Genomic DNA, 16,105 nt, shown 5'->3' on the forward strand with positions numbered 1-16,105 from the left:
TAATGAATATCAATCAATCAATCATATTTATTGAACGCTTACTGTGTGCAGAGCACTGTACTAAGTGCTTGGGAAGTACAAGTTGGCAACATATAGAGATGGTCATTACCCAACAGTGGGCTCACAGTCTAGAAGGGGGAGACAGAGAACAAAACAAAACACATTAACAAAATAAAATAAATTGATAAATTGATAAATAGATAAATAAATAAATATGGAAGCACCAGAGTGAGCTGGGGCCTACACCTGCCTCAGGACTCCTGAAAAGTAGAGGTGATTAAGCGGCAGTTAGGATGGCCTTGAGGAAATGGGAATCTCATGGATGCTGTGAAGGGAAGAGGGAATTAACAGCCGTGGATTCTGGGAAGTGGGTAGGAGGAAGGCAGCACAGTGGTAAATTCCAAAACCCGCATCACCCTCACCATTACTATCAGTGGTGTTTGAGTGTTTACTGTGTTTAGAACACTACTAAGCAGCTAGAAGCAGCGTGGCTCAGTGGAAAGAGCCCGGGCTTTGGAGTCAGAGGTTGTGGGTTCAAATCCCGGCTCCGCCAATTACCAGCTGTGTGACTTTGGGCAAGTCACTTCACTTCTCTGGGCCTCAGTTCCCTCATCTGTAAAATGAGGATTAAGACTGTGAGCCCCCCCGTGGGACAACTTCATCATATTGTAACCTCCCCAGCGCTTAGAACAGTGCACTGCACATAGTAAGCGCTTAATAAATGCTATCATTATTATTATTATTATTACTAAGCACTGTCATTCTGGTTGCTGTCATCTTTGATTCCATAATGGTTTCCTACACTACCAAGCAGAATGACCTAATGGAAAGAGCCCCTGCCTGGGAGTCAGAAAGTCAGGGACTCTAATCCTGGCCTTGCCATTTGTCTGCTGTGTGACATTGGGCAAGTCACTTTGGTTTTCTATGCCTCCGTTACCCCATCTGTAAAATGGACGTTAAGACTGTGAGCCCCATGTGGGACACTGACTGTGTCCAACCTGATAATCTTGTATCTACCCCAGCATTTAGTACAGTGCCTGGCACATTATAAGCATTTTATGCTGTAAAAAAGGAGTGCACTCACACTGTGAAATAGTAGATAGGCGCATCAAGAACAGCTTCAAAATCCTCATTTTTCTGATCTCCACCATACTGGATATCACTGAGTACGAATGGACATGTTTCAAAGCTAAGAAGTCTATCCCAAGACTGGATATTAAAAATGGCAAAACCCAGAATTGGTACGTTCCCCCAATCAAAAAAAAAGACGGGAAAGCATTAATAAATATTACAATAACTGCTGGAAGGTCTTCAGAAGATTCAGTTCTTTCAGAATTACCTCGAAGATAGAAAAATTACGTAATCAAGCCCTTACTTTAATTTTACCAAATAACTGTTGGACGGTCTTTAGAAGATTCACTTGTTTCAGAATTACCTCAGAGATGGAAAAATTACATAATCAAGCCCTTATTTTAATTTTACCAAATAACTGTTGGAAGGTCTTTAGAAGATTCAGTTGTTTCAGAATTACCTCAAAGATAGAAAAATTACATAATCAAGCCCTTGTTTTAATTTTACCAACCCAGGCCCTCCACAGGAAAAGTCACCTATTTGCTAGGTGGCAGCTGGCCAGATAGAGGAAAGCAGTGATTATCAAAAAAGGAATAGTTCCCCTTGTGATTTTTCAGGTCACGTCAGTGCAAGGAGGATCAGGGTGAAGAAGGCTCAACCGCAAACTTTTCAGGACGGGTGCAAGCGCTTAAACGAGGCCTTCCAAAAGCCCAAACCAGAGGCCAGTGCATCTGACCAAAAATAAATTCTGAAAATTGAATTCCAGAGTGATGTTGTCAGCCCTTGGAAAACAGTTAAAATCCCATAAATAAATAACCAAAAAAACAAAACTAGTCGCCCTTATTGGACTTTTTGGGTGGTAAGGCAGGGCCATTGGCAGCCTCCTCCTCCATGCCACCAGAGGACAGCAATGCCCAGGAGAAACAGAGCAGCCTGATTTTCCTCTAGCCCCTTTTTCTCAGCATCATTTATTGCCTCTTGCATCCTCACTAGCAGTTATTTAAATGCGGCACCATGGTCTCTCTTTATTAAGATGTCCAATATAATTATTTTAATTAATATCAGATGACCATCATTGCTGAAATCGGTAATGAAAATCAATGGACGTTGTTGGACGGGTATGAAAGAGGGTGATACACTCGAACTCCCAGGCATGTAGCTCGGCAATTTTTCTTCTTTCAGTCAGTGGCAGGCATTACCAGGGAAAGTGAGCCCACTGTTGGGTAGGGACCATCTCTATATGTTGCCAACTTGGACTTCCCAAGCGCTTAGTACAGTGCTCTGCACACAGTAAGCGCTCAATAAATACGACAATGAATGAAATGCAAACTGTTAAGTTTCTTTTTCAGAAACTATTCAAAATGACCTACAAGACTCTAAATTAAATCCAGTATTAAAGGATTTTTTGCAAATCAATGTCCACTAGCATTCCAAAATCTCTCCCTTAATAATAATAACAATGATGGCATTTATTAAGCGCTTACTATGTGCAAAGCACCGTTTTTAGTGCTGGGGAGGTTACAAGGTGATCAGGTTGTCCCATGGGGGGCTCACAGTCGTAATCCCCATTTTACAGATGAGGGAACTGAGGCACAGAGAAGTGAAGTGACTTGCCCAAAGTCACACAGCTGACAATTGGTGGAGCCGGGATTTGAACCCATGACCTCTGACTCCAAAGCCCGTGCTCTTTCCCCTGAGCCACCCTTCCTTCCTTACCCTTCAACAACAACAACAAAAAAAAAATTATTCTAAAATAAATGGTATTTGTTAAGCACTTACTATGTGCCAGGGCACTGTAGATACAATCTAATCAGGTTGGATACAGTCCATATCCCACACGGGGCTCACAGATTTAATTCCCATTTTACAGATGAAGTAAGTGAGGCACAGAGAAGTGAAGTGACTTGCCCAAAGTCACACAGCAGAAAAGTGGCAGAGCTGGGATTAGAACCAAGGTCTTTCTGAATCCTAGGTCCATGCTCGATCCATCAGGTCACGCTGTTTTCCTTCAACTAGAAAAGTTCTGCTAAGCAATAATCTCTTTTCCAACTATCCCTCCAACTTTCCAACTCCATGGAAACCAAGAATTTATCATATAATTTTTGTGTTTAATCAATTTTACACAGATTTTCATCTCCCACTGTTTCATATTTTCTTCTCAAAATAATCCTTTAGGCATATTCATAGAATACCATTGTTCCTGAAATAATGTAGGTTGAAATGTCTGTCACAGTCACTTCTGAAGTGAAGCTGTGGCTATGATACACATTAAATTTGTGGGAGGCCAACCTTCCCGACTGTCTTCTGCCCTTCGATCATGTCTGTTTAAAACTGGCATTAGAGAGCAAAACTTCATTTTAAAATGACCTAATTTCTTGGATCTTATTTTCCCCCAAAAGATTAAAAATGAATTAGACAGGTTAGCCTCTCAATTGCTCTTGACATTTAGCCTGGCATGTCTGATATTAAATTCTGGATCAACTGCCGGCTTGTTTGGAAGGTGGCTTTATCCCGCTGCTTTGCCCACTGTGGCAGGTATTATGGGAAACACCGAGCTGCCAAGTTGTAAAAGGATTATGTGCCGCTGTGTGCAGAAGGAATCTGTTGTATTGTACTCTGCCAAGCGCCTAGTACAGTGCTCTGCACTTGGTAGGCACTCAATAAATACCATTGATTGCTCAATGTCACTTTGGACCAGAAAAAAAGTTTAATATTGGTGACTCAAGACGGGATAAATGTAGGGCACATGTGGCAAATTTTCCAAGAGCACCATCCCTTTCCTCAGCTGTAAAATGGGGATTACTGAGAGCTCACCTCCTCCAGGAGGCCTTCCCAGACTGAGCCCCCTTTTTCCTCTCATCCTTCCCGTTCCCCCCGGCCCTATCTCCTTCCCCTCCCCACAGCACTTGTATATATTTGTACAGATTTTTTACTCTATTTTACTTGTACATATTTACTATTGTTTTTATTTTGTGAATGATGTGCATCTAGCTTATTACTCTATTTATTTATTCATTTATTTATCTTACTTGTACATATCTATTCTATTTATTTTATTTTGTTAGTATGTTTGGTTTTGTTCTCTGTCTCCTCCTTCTAGACTGTGAGCCCACTGTTGGGTAGGGACTGTCTCTATATGTTGCCAACTTGTACTTCCCAAGCGCTTACTACAGTGCTCTGCACACGGTAAGCGCTCAATATATATGAGTGATTGATTGATCTAGCTTTACTTCTATTTAGTCTGATGACTTGACACCTGTCTACGTGTTTTGTTTTGTTGTCTGTCTCATCATCATCGATCGCATTTATTGAGCGCTTACTATGTGCAGAGCACTGTACTAAGCACTTGGGAAGTACAAATTGGCAACATATAGAGACAGTCCCTACCCAACAGTGGGCTCACAGTCTAAAAGGGGGAGACAGAGAACAAAACCAAACATACTAACAAAATAAAATAAATAGGATAGATATGTACAAGTAAAATAAATAAATAAATAGAGTAATAAATATGTACAACCATATATACATATATACAGGTGCTGTGGGGAAGGGAAGGAGGTAAGACGGGGGAGAGGGAGAGGGGGACGAGGGGGAGAGGAAGCAAGGGGCTCAGTCTGGAAAGGCCTCCTGGAGGAGGTGAGCTCTCAGCAGGGCCTTGAAGGGAGGAAGAGAGCTAGCTTGGTGGATGGGCAGAGGGAGGGCATTCCAGGCCCCGGGGATGACTTGGGCCGGGGGTCTGTCTCCCCCTTCTAGACTGTGAGCCCACTGTTGGGTAGGGACCATCTCTATAAGTTGCCAACTTGTACTTCCCAAGCGCTTAGTACAGTGCTCTGCACACAGTAAGCGCTCAATACAATTGAATGAATGAATAAATGATTAGATATCTGGTTCTCTTTCCCTGTTAAAGCATGAGCCCCACGTAGGACAAGAATATGTCCATCTTAATTATATCTTCTCGACCCCAATGCTCAGTAGAGTGCTTAAATAGAAAACACTTAAATAGCACAATTATTATGCTTTTGCAGTTACAATTTGTGCACAGGCAAGGAATTCCACCTGAGGGTCTCGGCTTCTGGGCATAATTAGCCACCTGCAGCCTCACAATGAAGTTCAGATGGTTAATTGCCCTGGCAAATAGCCAGTTATTTTGAGGCATTAAAAAAACCCACCTCTATGAATGGGGGAAATGAACTAGAACCATGCAATGCCTATGCAGAGCAAACTGAGCTTTGGTTTTGAAAATCTCATCCCTAAAACATCCGACTCCTGCCGCAAATTCTACCTGCTTTGGGAGGACAATGGGCCGGCAAGAGGCATCTGCACTGCTGAGATTTGAGCCTTTGGCTCCGAGAAGAGAAGCCATTTCAAGACCAGATGGTCAGAATATAACATCATGTTTCAGCTTGAACAATTTTGTTTGGGCACTGACATCTTGCCAAGGGGATCCACTTTAAATGTAAAGTACCTCTATGGGGAGGGCCATCAGACTATAGGGACAAATGGATTTCTCTAGGGCAGGGTGTCCCAATTTTATTTGCTTTTTTTGTTGTTTTTTTTTTTGGGGGGGGGGGGGGGGCTAAATCAGGCTCACAGACTGGGGCAGCCAGTTCCCCATCCCCGAGGGTCCTGCTATCTTTAGTTTTGCTGTGCAGGCGCAAGGGTGCTTCTGTGTCTTATTCATTCATTCAATCATATTTGTTGAGCGGTTACTGTGTGCAGAGCACTGGACTAAGCGCTTGGGAAGTCCAAGTTGGCAACATATAGAGACGGTCCCTACCCAACAGCGGGCTCACAGTCTAGAAGGGGGTGGCAGACAACAAAACATATTAACAAAATAAAGTAAATAGAATAAATATGTACATGTAAAATAAAGAGTAATAAATATGTGCAAACATATATATATATATATACCTGTATATATATATATACAGGTGCTGTGGGGAGGTGAAGGAGGTAAGGCGGTGGGGATGGGGAGAGGAAGGAGGGGGCTCCAAATACATCCATATCAAGATAGTGAAATTAAAGGTGGAGATGAGTGTGACCCCCATGAGGGACAGGGGCCATGTTCAATTTGCTTACCCTGTATCTACCCCAGCATTTACTACAGTGTTTGTCTTATAGCAAGCCCTTGATGAATATCACAATTATCATTATTCTAGAAGTACCTAAATAATGCCCAACCTTAAGCTGAATCTACCCCAGCACTTAGTACAGTGCTTAGCCAAAAGTACACACTTAATACCATAATGGAGCAGTAATAATACTAATAATAATGTTGGTATTTGTTAAGTGCTTACTATGTGCAAAGCACTGTTCTAAGTGCTGGGTAATAATAATAATAACAATAATGGCATTTATTAAGCGCTTACTATGTGCAAAGCACAGTTCTAAGCGCTGGGAAGGTTACAATTCATTCATTCATTCAATCGTATTTATTGAGCGCTTACTGTGTGCAGAGCACTGTACTAGGTGATCTTTTAGACTGTGAGCCCACTATTGGGTAGGGACCGTCTCTATATGTTGCCAACTTGTACTTCCCAAGCGCTTAGTACAGTGCTCTACACACAGTAAGCGCTCAATAAATACGATTGATGATCAGGTTACAAGGTGATCAGGTTGTTGCACAGGGGGCTCACAGTATTAATCCCCATTTTACAGTTGAGGTAACTGAGGCCCAGAGAAGTTAAGTGACTTGCCCAAGGTCACACAGCTGACAACTGGAGGAGCTGGGATTTGAAGCCATGACCTCTGACTCCAAAGCCCGGGCTCTTTCCACTGAGCCACGCTGCTTCTTACAAGAGCTGCTAATTACAAGATAATCAGATTGTCCCATGTGGGGCTCCCAGTCTTCATCCCCATTTTACAGATGAGGGAACTGAGGCCCAGGGAAGTGAAGTGACTTCCCCAAAGTCACACAGCTGATGAGTGGCAGAGCCGGGATTAGAACCCACGTCCTCTGACTCTGAAGCCGGGGCTCTTTCTGGTCCCACGGGGGGCTCCCAGTCTTCATCCCCATTTTACAGATGAGGGAACTGAGGCCCAGGGAATTTAAGTGACTTGCTGAAAGTCACACAACTGATAAGCGGCAGAGATGGGATTCGAACCCATGACCTCTGACTCCTAAACCCGTGCTCTAGCCACTGAGCCATGCTGTTTCCCTAATCTCAACTACTTGGCGTTCTCAGAACATCCTCCATTTTATATGCACACAAAATATGCTCATGCAATCATTTCAACTCTTACAGCGGTCCGCTCTGCACGTTAACACTCTTCCTCTCCCCCTGGTCCCCCTCTCCATCCCCCTCATCTTACCTCCTTCCCTTCCCCACAGCACCTGTATATATGGATATATGTTTGTACATATTTATTACTCTATTTATTTTACTTGTACATATGTATTCTATTTATTTTATTTTGTTAGTAGGTTTGGTTTTGTTCTCTGTCTCCTCCTTTTAGACTGTGAGCCCACTGTTGGGTAGGGACTGTCTCTATATGTTGCCAACTTGGACTTCCCAAGCGCTTAGTACAGTGCTCTGCACACAGTAAGCACTCAATAAATATGATTGATTGATTGATTGATTACTCAAAGAGGAGGGTGTACCCAATGCCACATTCACACAACGTTTTCAGTACTTTACAACTGACTGTACCACTTGCACCTTAAATTGAGTTCCCCAAGGAAAGGACAAGATCCTAGTCTCACAAACAACCCTATGGAAGTTCCCTCTAAACACACCCAGATTATAATTTGCTGAGAAGCAGCGTGGCTCAGTGGAAAATAGCCCGGGCTTTGGAGTCCGAGGTCATGGGTTCAAATTCCTACTCCGCCAATTGTCAGCTGTGTGACTTTGGGCAAGTCGCATAACTTCTCTGTGCCTCAGTTACCTCATCTGTAAAATGGGGATTAAGGCTGTGAGCCCCCCGTGGGACAACCTGATCAATTTGTAACCTTCCCAGTGCTTAGAACAGTGCTTTGCACAGAGTAAGTGCTTAATAAATGCCATTATTATTAATACCGCAAACTCATGTTGCTCTTTCAAGTAACACAATTTGTATAATAATAATAATAATAATGGCATTTATTAAGCGCTTACTCTGTGCAAAGCACCGTTCTAAGCGCTGTGGAGGTTACAAGGTGATCAGGTTGTCCCAAGGGGGCTCGCAGTATTAATCCCCACTTTACAGATGAGGTAGCTGAGGCCCAGAGAAGTTAAGTTCATTCATTCATTCATTCAATCGTATTTATTGAGTGCTTACTGTGTGCAGAGCACTGTACTAAGCGCTTGGGAAGTACAAGTTGGCAACATATAGAGAAGGTCCCTACACAACAGTGGGTTTACAGTCTAGAAGGGGGAGACGGAGAACAAAACAACACATATTAACAAAATAAAATAAATAGAATAAATATGTACAAATAAAATAAATTAATTAATAGAGTAATAAATACGTACAAACATATATACATTGCCCAAAGTCACACAGCTGACAAGTGGCGGGGCTGGGATTTACTGATGGCATTTATTATGCGCTTACTATGTGCAAAGCACTGTTCTAAGCACTGGGGAGGTTACAAGGTGATAAGGTTGTCCCACAGGGGATTCACAGTCTTAATCCCCATTTTCCAGATGAGGTAACTGAGGCCCAGAGAAGTGAAGTGACTTGCCCCAAGTCACACAGCTGACAATTGGCAGAGCCGCAATTTGAACCCACGACCTCCGACTCCAAAGCCTGTGCTCTTTCCATGGAGCCACGCTGTATAGAAGAGGCCGTGGTGACCAAAAATCTGGTCACTTCGGGCCTAGTGAGGGCCTAGAGGAGATGAGAACAGGAAGAGGAGAGGGAAAGAAGAAAAGGAGGAAAAAAGGGAGTCAAAGAAGGAAAAAGAAGGGAAGTGGGGAAAAGGAGAGCCACGACAATCTACAGAAAGGGATGAGATAAGGATGATGACCTTAATTCCTCCCATTCTCTGCCACTGCTGCCTGAACTGCCTGTATATATATATATATGTACATATATATATATATGTTTGTACATATTTATTACTCTATTTTACTTTACATATCTATTCTATTTATTTTATTTTGTTAATCTGTTTGGTTTTGTTCTCTGTCTCTCCCTTCTAGACTGTGAGCCCACTGTTGGGTAGGGACCGTCTCTAGATGTTGCCAACTTGTCCCTCCCAAGAGCTTAGTCCAGTGCTTTGCAATCAATCAATCAATCAATCGTATTTATTGAGCGCTTAGTGTGTGCAGAGCACTGTACTAAGCGCTTGGGAAGTACAAGTTGGCAACATATAGAGACAGTCCCTACCCAACAGTGGGCTCACAGTCTAAAAGGGGGAAGACAGAGAACAAAACCAAACATACTAACAAAATAAAATAAATAGAATAGATATGTACAAGTAAAATAAATAGAGTAATAAATATGTACAAACATATATACAGGTGCTGTGGGGAGGGGAAGGAGGTAAGATGGGGGGATGGGGAGGGGGACGACGGGGAGAGGAAGGAAGGGGCTCAGTGTGGGAAGGCCTCCTGGAGGAGGTGAGCTCTCAGTAGGGCCTTGAAGGGAGGAAGGGCTTTGAAGGGAGGAAGCGCTCACACAGTAAGTGCTCAATAAATACGATTGATTGATTGATTGAACTGGAATATTTGAGTGATTGTTGGGTTGACTGAACAGACCATGGCTAACGGCGAACGGTGGTGGGGGACAGAAGTGGCAGCGGGCAGGGCTGGCACCAGGGGCAGAGAGCAGCGGCCAGCAGCTGCACTGTCTCGGCCGCATATTTCTGGACCAGGGTTGGGAATTCCCTAAGTACCTTCTTTTTTAACAGGATTAATGGCAGCTGTTGCCACTGCTGCCATTCAATCAATCAATCGTATTTATTGAGCGCTTACTGTGTGCAGAGCACTGTACTAAGAGCTTGGGAAATACAAGTTGGCACCGCGACATATAAACAGGTCCAACGTGCTGTCTTAATAATAATAATAATGGCATTTATTAAGCGCTTACTATATGCAGAGCACTGTTCTAAGCGCTGGGGAGGTTACAAGGTGATCAGGTTGTCCCATGGCGGGGGCTCACAGTCTTCATCCCCGTTTTACAGATGAGGTCACTGAGGCCCAGAGAAGTTAAGTGATTTGCCCAACGTCACACAGCTGACAATTGGCAGAGCCAGGATTTGAACCCCTGACCTCTGACTCCAGAGGACAGTCTTAGGCCTGTCGAGTGGCAGGGCAGAACCCTTAGGAGGGAAATCGCCTCATCTTGCAGAAATACTCCCTCCCCCTAATTATGGGACTTGTTCTGCGCTTAATATATATGCCAAGCACTATGTTCTAAGTCCTGGGGTGGATACAAGTCAATCAGGTTGGACATAGTCCTTGTCCCACAAGGGGCTCACAGTCTACGTAGGAAAGAGAAGGATTTAATCCCCATTTTACAGATGAGGTAACTGAGGCACAGATACGTGAAATGACTTGCCCAAGGTCACTCAGCAGACACACGGCAGAGTCGGAATTAGAACACAGGTCCTCCAACTCTCAGAGCCCAGGCTCTTTCCACTGCACCACACTGTTTCTCAAATTCCTCCCACCCCAAATCAATCAATCAATCGTATTTACTGAGCGCTTACTGTGTGCAGAGCACTGTACTAAGCGCTTGGGAAGTACAAGTTGGCAACATATAGAGACAATCCCTACCCAACAGTGGGCTCACAGTCTAAAAGGGGGAGACAGAGAACGAAACCAAACATACTAACAAAATAAAATAAATAGAATAGATATGTACAAGTAAAATAAATAAATAGAGTAATAAATATGTACAAACATATATATGTCTGCCTTTTGCCAAATGCCTTTTAAAAAAAAAATTAGACTTATCTATCCCTTATTTATTTCAGCGAGTCAACATAAAAGTGAGATAAGAACTTCAAAAAAAAAATCAATTCTGGAGTTTTCAGCCAGCTGTAAAACTGATCCCTTAACCATGATCAAGATGGCAGAGTTTGCTTATAGAAGAAGAATAAGTGGACTTACCTAACGCCTCTGACGATCTCAAATAGTTAAATAATGATTCTAGTCCCTTCACTCCATTTAATCAAGTGTTGGGGAGGATGAGTTGTTTGTAAAAGGGTCTAATTACCAAGAACAAATTATCTCTTTAAGAACCATCTGTTTAACTGTAATTACGAGCAGCACTGTAAAAACAAAAATGATTAACAACAGATGCTAAAATTCAGTCACTGGTCTTGTTTTTCCCCCTATCGCGGACTGCTAAACCTGAGATTGCTGGTCTAACCCAAACAAGCAATGGCAGGGAAACAGTACAGTGGCTTTTCACGGCTCTCTGTAATATTTTATAATTTAGCTACTGTCAACCTACAATTTATTACAAAATCTCATCCTGCTGGAGCTGAGGGTATTAATTAGAGCTTTTAGATTGCATTCCCCTGTTAGCCCTTTTTATTAAACTTCAATTCTTTCTGACAGTGACATGGATCAGATAGCAACAAAAATGCAATGCTGAATAAAACGTCTCTCTTTTCGCTTCCCGACTCACCTTTGAGGCTGATACCCTATGCAACAATTAAAGTTAGCTAGTGGGTTCATTTGGAAATATTTGCAGTTCTGCTAATTATTTGGCTTTCAAAGAATAAATTGCTGCCCTCCTGGCTCTGCAGTACACTTTATTGCACCATTTTCTTTAAAACCCCCAAATCATTAATCCTGTTTACAGTCATGATCAAAAATAACTTAGCTTGAAATTTCATTCAGTTAGAGATTTTAATTAAAAAAAAAACCCTATCACTGTAAACTGGAGTGAATTTTTCTAAATCACGCTGTTTATCTAGCATCAATAAAATGGTTGATACCGATCCTGGGCAGCAAGTCAGTCAATGGTAATATATTGAGCGTTTACCATGCACAGAGCACTGTACTAAGCAGTTGAGCAAATACTATTTAATCTTTGCCTTGTATACTTATTAGATTGCAACAGTTAGCAATCTCATAGTGGGGAGGGAGTGTGTCTGTTATATTGTATTCTCCCAAGCACTCAGTACAGTGTTCGGCACACAGTAGATGTTCAATAAATACCACTGGTTGATTTGATTAATATTGAATTCTCCCAAGCGCTTAGTACAGTGCTCGGCGCACAGTAGACGTTCAATAAATACTGAATTGATACTGAATTCTCCCAAGCGTTTAGTACAGTGCTCGGCACACAGTAGATGTTCAATAAATACCACTGGTTGATTTGATTGATACTGAATTCTCCCAAGCGTTTAGTACAGTGCTCGGCACACAGTAGATGTTCAATAAATGCCACTGGTTGATTTGATTGATATTGAATTCTCCCAAGCGCTTAGTACAGTGCTCGGCACACAGTAGATGTTCAATATATACCACTGGTTGATTTGATTGATATTGAATTCTCCCAAGCGCTTAGTACAGTGCTCGGTGCACAGTAGACGTTCAATAAATACCACTGGTTGATTTGATTGATATTGAATTCTCCCAAGCGCTTAGTACAGTGCTCGGCATACAGTAAGTGCTCAAATACCACAGTGATAGAAATAGCTATAATACACTGCATCTCGAGAGTCCATTAATGAGGTAGTGAATTTATTATGGGATACTTATTCTATTAGAGAAAATATATTCCAGCATTTTCTTTAGAGTCAATCAAGATCATCAGAACAGTACTCTGCAGGCTCATAGCAATCAATCAATGGTACCTATTGAGTGCTTACTGTTGTGCGGAGCACTGTACTAAGCGTTTGGGAGAGTGTCGTACAACAGAGTTGGTAGACGTGTTCCCTGCCCATATATACGCTGTATTTTTCACCCAAAGAGCTAGGTATTTTGCAAATAAATGTCATCATTACTCCAAAAGACTCTAAGAAAAGGATAACTAAAGTTCCCTTTTCCTGATCCAAGGAGTAAAAGAAAAGTGGCTTGGAAACAGACCATACCAGTGATTTTTATGTGCTCTTTAAGGGCAGAGGTAGTGTGTACTTTTCAATCAGTGGTATTTATTGAGCACTTACTTTATTATACTCCTTAACAGTCAGCCTGCAATAAATAAATAAATAAATAAACTGCAATAAATAATATAAATTATTTATAATAAATAAATAATAACTGACTGATTATTTTTTTTTCTTTTACCAGGGAATGAAGCAAATCTAGGGATGTAAAATTTAGCAATAGAAATACAAACTTGGGAGTTCTCAATATTTACATTACTACGAATTAATTTATTTACAGTTGATGGTAGGGTAACGGTAAATTCAATCCTCCTGTGGGCAGGTATTATGTTTATTCTTTAATATGTACTCCATGAATCTGAACAGCAATGAACCCTGCCAGTATTGAAAGAAACCAGGTGCTGGACATAATTTTTCTCCCAAGTCTGCCTCCAAGTCATTCTGAGATGCTGCGTTTTCTCCATTACTGCCCTGTCCAGCTAAAATTCAGGAAAGCCAACACCCGGCAACTATTTCGCTATAGCAAAATCCAACAAATTAGAGTGAAACACAGCAGTTCGTTAGCACTGGCCACTGCCTCATTCCAAACTCACGTACCTGAAGGGAATGGACACCCTTTCTGGATTATCGTTTAGGAAAAGACGATTAACGGTCCGCTTCGAATATCGATCACTGTGAGGGCCTGTGTGCTATTTCATTTTTGAAACTTGAGTCACCATACCAAGTTCCCAGTGGTATTTGGATGCTTGAGCTAGTCTGAGTTACTGAACATCTTGCTAATTGTTTGCAATTTCTATGAATGATCCCCTCTGCTGCTAAAAAAATGAAAGGTCCCCGAATCTCAGGGGACATATGAAGCAACATTCCTAACAATGCAACATTACGGCAAAACTTGCTGATTTGAATGAATAACAACAATTTGACGTGAGAACTCTTCCACCAAACAAGCCAGAGTAGTAATAAACTCCAAGTAGAAGGCATTTTACAAACAAAATTCTTGTAATATCGGAGGGTTTATAATAACTTTCCCAAGGAGCTCTAGAGACATCCCTGTCCTCAGAAAGCCGGATGGCCTAATGGAAAGAGCACTGGTGTGGGAGTCTGAGGACCTGGGTTCTAATCCTAGTTTCACCATTCATCTGCTGGGTGACTTTGGGCAAGTCACTCAATTTCTCTGTGCCTCAGTTACCTCCTCTGTCAAATGGGGATTAAGATTGTGAGCCCTATGTGGGACAGGGACTGTGTCCAACCCGATACTGATTATCCTGTTCAGTGCCTGGCACATAAGTGCTTAACATATACCATTTTTTAAAAAAGCAGAATTATAAACATTTATAGAGAAATTGAAGCTCAGAGAAAGTGATTTGGCTTGCTTTTTAGGGGTGGTGGAGGTAAGAACAAAAAATTCAGCCAGGTTCTCCTGACTCCTGATCCAGTACAACCCATCTTTCATTCCCGTGGCTCAGTGGCAAGAGCCTGGATTTGGGAGTCAGAAGTCGTGGGTTCTAATCCCAGTTCCGCCATTTGCTGTGTGACTTGGGCAAGTCACTTAACTTCTCTGTGCCTCAGTTCCCTCACCTGTAAAATGGGGATGAAGGCTGTGAGCCCCACGGGAAACAACCCGATGACACTGCATCTCCCCCAGCGCTTAGAACAGTGTTTAGCCTATAGTAAGTGCTTAACAAATGCCATCATTATTATTATTATTACTTCTCTGTGCCTCAGTGCCCTCAACTGTAAAATGGGCATGAAGACTGTGAGTCCCAAGGGGTACAACCTGATGACCATCCACCCCCCCGAGGGCTTAGAATGGAGCACTTAACAAATACCAAAATCATTATTATTATTATTACTTCTCTGTGTCTCAGGGCCCTCATCTGTAAAATGGGGGTGAAGACTGTGAGCCCCAAGGGGGACAAACTGATGAGCTGGGATCCCCCCAGCGCTTAGAACAGTGCTTGGCACATAGTGCTTAACAAATGCCATCTTCTAGACTGTGAGCCCACTGTTGCGTAGGGACCGTCTCTATATGTTGTCAATGTGTACTTCCCAAGCGCTTAGTACAGTGCTCTGCACACAGTAAGCGCTCAATAAATACAATTGAATGAATGAATCTTATGATGATGATGGTATTTGTTAAGCGCTTAGACTGAGGCCTCTCCTTCCTCTCCCCCTCCTCCCCCACCGCCCTACCTCCTTTCCCTCCCCACAGCACCTGTATATATGTCTGTACAGATTTATTACTCTATTTATTTTACTTGTACATATTTACTATTCTATTTTATTTTGTTAATATGTGTTGTTCTGTTGTCTGTCTCCTCCTTCTAGGCCGTGAGCCCGCTACTGGGTAGGGACCATCTTTATATGTTACCAACTTGTACTTCCCAAGCGCTTGGTACACAGTAAGCGCTCAAGAAATACGATTGAATGAATGAATGAATGAGCCCCCTTTTTCCTCTCCTCCTCCCCATCCCCCCCGCCCTACCTCCTTCCCCTCCCCACTTGTATATATATTTGTACAGATTTATTATTCTATTTTATTTGTACATATTTACTATTCCATTTTGTGAATGATGTAACTTGTACTTCCCAAGCGCTCAGTCCAGTGCTCTGCACACAGTAAGGGCTCAATAAATACGACTGAATGAATGAAACGCGAAGCACTGTTCCAATTCTCTGTGCCTCAGTGACCTCATCTGTAAAATGGGGATGAAGACTGTGAGCCCCACGGGGGGGGCAACCTGATGAGCTTGGATCCCCCCCAGCGCTTAGGACAGTGCTTGGCACATAGGAAGCGCCTAACAGATGCCATCATCACTCACCCACTCTTTTCGCGGCCAACTCACAAACGCCAGCGAGGAGCGGGAGCCAGGGCTGGACCCCAACCGGCCCCGCCCTGGTTGCCATGGTTACGCCGGTTCCCTTGGTTACGCCTCCGCGTGGAGCCGCCGGTTGCCAGGGCAACCCAGCCGCCGCCAAAGCCCAGTAAGCCCCGCGCTGATTGGAGGATGAGAGGGGCCTCGGCCTCCCCAGAGCCCGAACGAA

The 16,105-nt window shown here is 42.8% G+C and overlaps 1 protein-coding gene across 1 annotated transcript in view; it reads right to left on the reverse strand.

Annotated features, from left to right (window-relative positions):
• The window catches only part of HYDIN (HYDIN axonemal central pair apparatus protein), a 317,742-nt gene extending 301,838 nt beyond the window's left edge, over positions 1-15,904 (reverse strand). Inside the window, exon 1 of the mRNA XM_038753650.1 lies at positions 15,883-15,904. The gene's annotated coding sequence lies outside the window, so the exon portion shown is untranslated. The remainder of the gene's footprint in view (positions 1-15,882) is intronic.
• Between the last annotated feature and the right edge of the window lie 201 nt (positions 15,905-16,105).

Source organism: Tachyglossus aculeatus, chromosome 11 (assembly GCF_015852505.1).
Source record: "Tachyglossus aculeatus isolate mTacAcu1 chromosome 11, mTacAcu1.pri, whole genome shotgun sequence".
Taxonomy (NCBI): Eukaryota; Metazoa; Chordata; class Mammalia; order Monotremata; family Tachyglossidae; genus Tachyglossus; species Tachyglossus aculeatus.